We start from the raw sequence: 9,165 nt of genomic DNA on the forward strand, positions 1-9,165 counted from the left end.
CTCTGCCTCTGCCTCTGCCTCTGCCTCTGCCTCTGCCTCTGCCTCTGCCTCTGCCTCTGCCTCTGCCTCTGCCCCTCCTCCTTGCTCCTCCCAGCCCCGCCCATTTCAGTTGGTGACAGTTGGGCACTCTGCTCTAGCATCTGGCTTTCCAACTCTCCTGTTTGCCTGGCGTTATTTCCCAGGAACAAGGGCCAGTGAAGATGTGGTTCCCCTTTCAAAATTTATAGTAAGACTCGCTTGTCACTAGATACTACCCCTATGTCCCCAACCCTTGAGCTCTCAGCCCAGAAGGAGGCCACACCATCGGTTAGATTTCAGCAACTTCTAAATGCCCCAGTATTAGAAACTGGCAACTAGAGATTACAAAGGGGACATATCCAAGCTATAAATAAGCTGAAAAATATTTAGTATACGTCTATCTAGTTCCTATATACAGATAAGTGTGCATGCTTCAACACACACATACAAGAAAACAAAGTGTATACAACACGTGGACTGCGCACAGCCAGAAGCCACTACATTTCCTCTACTAGACCGATGAAGAACGAAGGCTCTGAGCTATTAAGTCACATGCTAGAAATGACAGGGCCAGCATCTCTACATTGCCCCGAAGGTCTCCAAGCCCAGCCTTTTAAAAAGCAAAATGCTGTTCTCCATCCCCCCGGCAATGCAGGCAGGCAGGCTGCTGTGGTAGTAGTGAATTCTAAAACTCCATAATTACCGGGTTCAACTTGGTCTCCAGAATACCCATGACAGAATTTGTGGAAATGTTCACAACAGCTCTCTACTTCCAGGTTCTGAGATCAGAAACGGAAGTTTCAAAATACCGAAAGTTCGTTTATGTCGAACACACTGGTTAAGCTAAAAGCAGGAAGTTCAAGAAAGCCTGAACTCAGGAGGTTTTTCAGCCCAATTTGGATCCACATCTGCGCTTCTGGATTTTCCACTGAGTCGACCCACCCGCCTTCAGCTGCTCCCTGCTTGATGAGTCTCCACTGTTGTGGTGCTGGGTACCGGGATAAATAAATGTGATCTGACATCAACCCAGCTAGTGGCTAGTTGCAAGGTAGTGAGCCTTACTGGCAAAGGAGAGGAACAATTCAAATATGGAAGTTTCTTTTCAGAGGGCAAAACAAAACAAACAAAAGCACTAAACAATAGGCCATCAGAAGAATGGCCTCTGTTCTTGCCTCCAGGTGCAGGAAATGAATGGGAATCTTGCCACCCCTTCCTTCCCCCCATCCCCCCACAGACCTGGTCTTCCCACTAGGCATATTCTGGCAGTAGAGGGAAAGGGAAGGACATGGTACTCCAGTGGGCTGGGGATGCCAGCTTTTGTGGGCACCTCCGAACATTCTAGAGAGTAATTTCCACAAGTACATGTCCACAGCTTGAGGAACTGTGGAAGCTGAAGGCTTTGCTTGGGCCACACAATCCTTGGGCATATGGTAGGCACTAGAATAGTGATGCTAACCCATACCCATACCTTCAGACTGCCCAGTCACAGCATCTCAACATCCATAGACATGATAGAACGTTCAAAGTACATGTTAGCTGTTGTAGATTTAAGTATTTCTGAGCAGCTGGTCCTATGCTTAATTGAAGCTTTCTCCACTGAAAATACAGTTTTCTGGGATCCCCACTCTAAGAGAACATGCAGGATGGCCCCAAGGCTCCCATGCACACTGCTCTGGAGTCCCCAGCACCCTTTTACACATCTCCATAGGGACATCTTTTGGACAATAAGCAGATGCACCTGAGCTCCTCATGAGCTAGACCTCATTTATTTTTGAAGCTCAATTTCTAATCAGCCACACCCAGTTGAAACCCCTCAGGAGAGGCACCAGACTGTATCCCAGGGTACCCTCTTGGTCAGCTTGAAGAGATGAGGTCCACAAGGGGACGGAACATGCCACATGTAGAGGCCGAATGGCCTGGAGTGAACCATTTAACCTTTCCAATCCCCAGCCTCATCATCAGAAAGCAAACATTGTAACAAGTCTCTCCAAGGCAGGCAATAGAAGGAAAGGGACCCTCCTCAGCTGCCCGGGCAGAGCCCATTGCTCTCAGCCTCACTCTTCTCTTGGGGGTAAACTCTAGTCGTTCTAATCTAAGTGTCCTGGAAGTTTCATACCTGAGCTATAAGAGAGCTTCCTGAACTAGGAAAAGCAAATCCTTGAACTGTGAGGTATACTTTCTGTGGCGGGGGNGGGGTGGTGGTAGGGNGGGGGTGGTGGTGGTGGCAGCAGCTGGTTTTTAGTTAGCAAATACTAAATAAAAGGGGGGCACTGTTGATTTGCTTTCATATCAGAAAATTCTTCTGGACCTTTCTGCTGGCCATGCCCAGGTCTGGGACCAGCTCCTTAGCCATATCACAGGTGTCCATTCCTGACTGGGCTCTTGCCTTTGGGGTATAGTCAGAGCAGGGATGAAGAGGGTAATCTCTTGGGTGGCTAGAAGTGGGAGGAAACAGGACCTTTCATGTGGTATAACTGGGCCTTCTTTGAGGAGCTGTTTGTTTCCCGGAAGCCAAACTCTGGGCAGAGGCAGAAGCCCCACCACTGCTTCCTCCCACCTTGGAAAATTACACAGCGCACCTCTTTGCCTGGCGGACGGACGGCTGCTCATAGGGTGCCTAGCTACCCGACTGGAGCTGTCTGTCCCATCCCTTCAGGATGAAAAACAACAGCGTGTTGGAGCCCACAGAGAGCCCCTGCCCACAGGGAGCACTCACCCTGTCCTCTTTCTCCTCCCCGTCCAGGAAAAAGCACACGCAATGGTAAACAAGTCATTAGATTCAAGATCCTGCCCAATTTAGACGCTTTGTCTCCGTTTTCTCCAGAGTAAACCCATGGTCACACCCACCCCAAACCCAGCTAAGACCAGAAGGAATGCAGGGCCCTGTGGCCAGGCTAACCGCAGCTGACCCGGAGATGCCCAGGGCTGGATATTCTCCTGGTCTGGATGAGGGGAGCTGAGAGGCCGGAGTTTACCATCCTGGCTCAGATGGTGGGTTCAACCCCCACCCTACAGCTTTTAGTCTTGGAATTGCTTCCCCAAACTCTCAAGACTGAAAACGCCACAACCTTTGAAGTCTGGCAAGAAAGCCCAAGATCTGCTTCTCCCTTATTCCTGGGCTTCTGCACAGGCGGGCTTCTAGAAAACAGAGGTTGGAGAAAATGAAAGTCAATGCCAAATCCTAACCAGACAGAAGAGTAACTGCGGCTCCCTACGGCCGCCCACCCCCAGCTCTGGCATGATGGACTGGGGAAGTAATGGGCCCCTCTCCTGCTGTTGAAGATCTGTTTATTTTGCACTCCATAAAGGGAAACCAGGCCCTTTCTGACATTTTGGCTTGGAGGGGGGCGGGGCAAGAAAAGGTCCTGAATTTAAAGTCAAAACCAGATCAACTTCTCCAAGTCTCCTGGAGCTTTTGCTATGACTCCCGAACAGCCTGCATTTTCTATCCTATCAAGTGTGAGCCTCTTTCTAACAGGCTGACTCTCAAGCCCTCAGCACACCATCAGCCCCAGTGACCTCTTCCTACCATGCAAATGCTCCCCAGATGGCACTCGGAACAGCCTGGCGGTCCTTTCCTGCCCCAGTCTACCCCCAACCAACCTTGCCTTTGCTCTCATCCACGGCTTATTACCCAACCCTGCTCTCCTGTGTGGACAGTGGGTTCTTCTAAACAATAAACCAGAGAATGTCCTTTGTCCTGGAAATGTGCCACTTGCCCTCCATGTTATCCTTATCAGCAGACCACAGTGCAGCGAGGGGAGGTCCCAGTGTGCTCAGGACGTACGGGATATCAGCGCAAAATGTTTTCTTCACTTTTGCCTCCTGCCTTGAATTCAAAGCATGACCTTTGCGGGTGGAATTCAATCAGGTCATCTCTCAGATTCCCTAGTGGGAATCCGAGGGAAGTGGCACCCGCCAAGCCTATTGTTTCCACAGCAAGGAGGTAGAGATGCTATTTTCTCACTAGATCATACAGCAGAACGAGGTGGGACGGGGATAGGGGAGGTAAAAAAGACCCCCATGATTGTGTAAGATGCTGTTGATAAAACATAGTCAGGGGCCTGTCACACTTACAACTCCCCCACGCCCAGCAGCTTTTCAGCAAACGGCACAACTCAGCTCTGGCCCTTCACGGTGGATTTCACTACTTTTAGTGCCAATCATTTTCTACTTGGACAGGTATGAATATGTTTTTTTCCTCCCAACTTTAAACACCAGGAGAGCAATACTATTAGGAAAGTGGAGAAGGGATGTGGAAACAGCAGAAGGCCGGAGGGATTGCAAAATTAAACTCCTGTGAATGTTAACACTCATGTATTCCAAGGCTGGGAAATTAATGGTAGACATTTCATCACGGAGCAAGTCCAAGCTCTTATTCTGAGAAGCTCAAACGGTTTCATACATGGTGTGAGCTAAGACGTTGGGACCCGACAGACCCTACCAGCTGCAAACTGTTAGGTCAGTTTCTTCAGTTTTTTTATACCTCAGCTCCTGTCATCAGGAAAGCGGGCATCCCAAAGCAACCCATGCAGCCTTGACGAGAACACAGTGCTAAGAGGCTTCTCAGCACCATACTAACAAACATCAGCACAGTACAGACCAACACCAGCATCATCCCAAACAACACCACCATCCATCACCAGCAGCATGGCTGAGTTTTTCTACCAATGCTGTTTTAAGTAATTCTGAGGTAAAGGGCACAGAAATTCCAGAAAAAAAAAAGCCAACGTCAGTCCTGTGCCTGTGCTTCTTTAGAGTCTTAGATCAGAGAGTTTCCTCTGAAATTCTAACAGACATAGAGATAGCATGCTTCATGCTTGTTAAGAAGGTTTTTTTTTTTTTTTGATCTTGCAAAATACTTTTACTGCCATCTTCATTACGACATCACTTTGAGGTAAAAATATCATTGGTAGAATCTCCATGATCTGCAGTTGAGGAAACCTAAGGCAGGGGAGATCCAGGTCCCGTCAGAGTGTTTCATATCAAAGTCTGCGAGTGAAGTTCGAGACCTCTGGCTGTCCAGGAAAGGCCTGGCTTTACCAGTGGGAAGTTACAGCAAGCTGAAACAAGGCTGGCACCTTCCAAGACAGAAAGAAGTCAGCTTTCAGGAGGCATCCTACCCGTGGGGTATCTGGATGCACTGCATGTTACAGGGGTATGACTGATAGCCTAAACACCCTCTTCATGTACTCAGTGAATGCTAGTCTGATAACACATGCAAGGATAATTGTCTTTTCATATTATTCTTCATTACACTCTACTTGCCTTTATCGAATAAGAAAGTGGCAGAGAGGATGACTTTGCAGCCACACAGATCGTGCCTTCAAGGACCATGGTTAGAATGACTAAGCTCTGACACCTAATTTAGCAAGGCCCTGGAGTGACTTACCATGGAGTGAAACAGACATATCAGCTATCCACTCACTAGTAGAGACTTATCACAAGTCTGTTCTCTTTCATACATTCTCTCACTTATCACTCAGGGTTCAGCCTGAATGTTACTTCCTTAGGGAAGCCTTTGACCTCTGAGACTAGGTTAGGTCCCCATGGCAGACTCTCAAGAGGCACTCCCCAGTTCCCGTTTCACACAGAACTCTTTGGACTGAATACCTGCTTGCTCAGCTACAGCTTCACTTCTGCCGAAGCAGGAGTCGCAGCTATCTGTCTTACTCCTGCACCTTGGTCCCTGGCCCCTGGAACTGTTCAGTCCATCCATGAACAGATGCCATGTGCTGACTGTACAAAGAAAAACTGGAGAAGTCCGAGCCCTCCGAGCTCAGAGCAAGCCTTGCAAAACAGCATTCGGATCCTGAAAACCAGGCAGCCCCTTCACCCCATGCAGCATGCGATCTGAAAGGAACCGAGGGAAAGTATTTTGAGGTGGGAGAAGTTGTGAAGGTTCACAGCTACAGAACTACAGTACATCCTACAGTTAACCAGGATGAGACCGTTGGGCACTGGGCACTCGTGGTGGCCTGTGGGTAGGTGTACATTTTATTCTTCCTGCAGGCTTGTTTTCATATGAATCAGAACCACAATAGTCCGCCACCCTAAAAACTGTTAGGTAGAGTTTAGACCTCAGGTGAACTTGACCTCATTTTCTTGGAAGAGGCTATCCACCTCAGTTTCAAATAACCCAACTCACAAATCCGTGTTAGAGATTCAGTGGTAGATACAGAATTGAATCCCACAATGATATGTACCCAAAGATGTGCAGCAGAAAACCCACCGTATGTCTCATCAGGAGAGAGAATTTACTAATGAAGCCAGATGTTCTCAGGAGAAGGATTTAGTACTTATTCCAATGATTCCATAGCTGTCGTAGGTACAGTATGTCATACACTGATATCCACAGGACAGGGCATGAAGCAATAGATACGTTGCATTATGTTTTGAGAGACTAAGAATCTACACCTTTGGAACTGAGGTATAACAAAGCAATACGAATTAAGAAAGCATACTCCAGAGGGAGATTGGCTTTCCTGGACCATCCAGCTAGTTACTTGCCCAATGAAGTTGCTTTGTTCACATTCATAGCTAAGGAGAAACCATCTCACAAAGAGTTACAGAGATCTGGAAACTAAAGAAACAAACCATCTGTTAAGAGTATGGAGCCCTACGCAATAGGAAATCATATTTTCATGGTGGCAGAAAGCAGAAAGCATTAGAGCTGAAAACAACCTTCAGAAGAATTTGGGTCTGGGCCAGTATTTTCCAAAGAGGAAACCAAAGTCACCGTGTTGGATAGGGGCTACTCTTTGGTCAACTTTATTTTCCCAGCAAGAGGGTATACATCAAAGGCCCATATTGTTCTTCAACAAATCCAGTAGGCATTCAATCATGATTTGTAAATATGCATTTGTTCAATTTTTATTGCCTCCACTAGTAGAGAAGGGGAAAAATAAGTATTATATCCTTAGTGGTCAGCACAGATTTGGTTGTTGAAGCGGGATGTTGCTACGCTAATCTAAAGCTCCCACCCCAGACTAGCATGGTAACCTAGCAACACTGGGCACAGTTACTTTACTTTGGAATTCTCCACAGAGTAATGGAGGTAGTTGGGTGTGGTGGTTCATGACTGTAATAGGAGATGTTAATAAAAGAACAAGGACTTCAAGGTTCACATCATTACATAGTGTGGCTGAGGCCTGTCTGGGCTACAGGAGACTTTGTCTCAGAAAGAAAACCAAGGTGATAAGGAAAGGATGAATGGAAGCCCTGGCCTCCATGCATACAGCAAACCCGCTGCTGACTTGTGAAAAGAATGCATATGAGTTCATCCTTCTGCCTCAGTCAAGACTTTAAGGTGATGGCTTTGACCATATTGTTATTGGTATTAGTTAAAATTAAATTTAATTGGATTAAAAGGTGCTTCCTCAAGTTGAGTTGGTGGCATACATCTGCAATTTCAGCACTGAACACTCCGAGGCAAGACATAGCCAACACTTTAAGGCTATCTTGGGCTCTATGGCAAAAACTACTTCTGTCTCAAAAATGACCCTTCTTTGCACTGGGGGCATCTCACATCTCAACGGCTTGGCTGTGGCCATCATATTGAACAATGACAACAGGACATTTTCTTTTCTCTTTTGCACAAGGTTCATTTGGACATAGTTATGATAAAGACAATTGTCTTAATCTTCCCTAGCCTTGACCTCTGACATAGAGGCACAAAGGCTTAGAAGAACTAATAAAGTTTCTCAAGTCTCTTCTTTCTTAAAAATATGTATGGCTCATGCCTTTAATCCCAGAGCTCAGGAAGTAGGTGGATGTCTGAGTTTGAGGTCAGCCTGGTCTATATAGCAAGTTCAGACCAGCCAGGGCTACAGAGAGAGACTTCATCTCAATTCACCTCCCTCTCATAAGGGGTAAAGGCATCAGCCATGGCTCTAGGTAAATTTCTTAACCATGAATAACTTAAAGAGATGTGTTTGACCTTTCTGTAGCCCAAAAAGTAGTATTGTGCCCTGTTTCTAGTCAACTACTATATGTGCCACCAGTCCCATGAACTTGTGTTTTGAATGCGCCTTTCCCCAGCTGATGGTGATATTTGTAGAAGACAGGGAAACATTCGGAGGTAGACAATGGTTCTAAGGAAGTAGGTTCCTAGGGACAGGTCTTCAAAAGCTAACATCCTATTTCTGCCTATGGAACATTTTCGGTTTCTTAGTCCACTGTGAAGTAAGGAGGAATCACCACACATTTCTAATGACAAGAACTCCCTGAAGCCACGAATACAAAGAATTCTTTGCCCTTACAAGTCTGTTCTCTCAAGTATTGGGCCACTACCACACGGAACTAACAAACATACGCTCTTTACCTAAATAAAACCCAGGAATATAGTTATCTGAAAACACCGGAAAGCATTATGTATTAGTTATTTGAATATTTCTAATTGTCTGCACACAACGTGGGCTATGGTAAAGATTTAGGGTGTTGTGATTGTCCGGAAACTGTCGACAAGCAAGCCTTAAAAAAAACTGTTGATACCAACAAATAGGTGAACTCTGAAAGGCTGCCCTTTGCTTCCATTTTGTGATGTGGTTTTTACAAGTTGTGGGGGGGGCAGTGTTGGGGGGGTATTCACTAATGTCTTTACCTTTGCTCTCAGGCTTCGGGAGAAAATGCAGAATGCTCGTTCAGTGAAGCATATAGATTTGGAGAATAGCTTCGTTCTGTTTTCTTAGAGAAAGATTCAGCAGACCTATATCATTCTATAGTTGTAGTCTCTAATAATTACAGGGCATGCTGTCTGAACAACTCAATCTCCAGCTCCAGGAATTTTTCTGAAGTCTCATTTCAGTTGGTTAGGAATAAAACCAAAGTATGTAGTCCAACCTACCTAGAAAAAGAACTGAAGGAGTTTTTCATCTCAGTCCTAAATACACACACAGCCCTTGAAATGGAAACAGCGAGCTCCATTTTCTGTATCTCCATTCCATTAATCCAGTTCAAAAGAATAGAGGCAAATGTCCTTCTTCACACCAGTTCTATCACATTGGCATATTTGGTTGCTTAGTGCAACCCCAGTGCTGAGGCACAACCACCTTTTCTTCTTCTTCTTCTTCTTCTTCTTCTTCTTCTTCTTCTTCTTCTTCTTCTTCTTCTTCTTCTTCTTCTTCTTCTTCTCCTTCTCCTTCTCCT

At 46.1% G+C, this 9,165-nt stretch overlaps 1 protein-coding gene across 3 annotated transcripts in view; it reads right to left on the bottom strand.

Moving 5' to 3' along the window:
• The window catches only part of Fli1 (Fli-1 proto-oncogene, ETS transcription factor), a 121,587-nt gene that overhangs the window by 94,373 nt on the left and 18,049 nt on the right, over positions 1 to 9,165 (bottom strand). Inside the window, exon 1 of one of the 3 annotated variants that reach the window (XM_029482124.1) lies at positions 8,621 to 8,675. The exons of the other annotated variants lie outside the window; for them this stretch is intronic. The gene's annotated coding sequence lies outside the window, so the exon portion shown is untranslated. Of the gene's footprint in view, positions 1 to 8,620; positions 8,676 to 9,165 lie in introns of those variants that run through there. 3 annotated transcript variants of the gene reach the window in all.

This window comes from Mus caroli, chromosome 9 (assembly GCF_900094665.2).
Source record: "Mus caroli chromosome 9, CAROLI_EIJ_v1.1, whole genome shotgun sequence".
NCBI classification, from domain to species: Eukaryota; Metazoa; Chordata; class Mammalia; order Rodentia; family Muridae; genus Mus; species Mus caroli.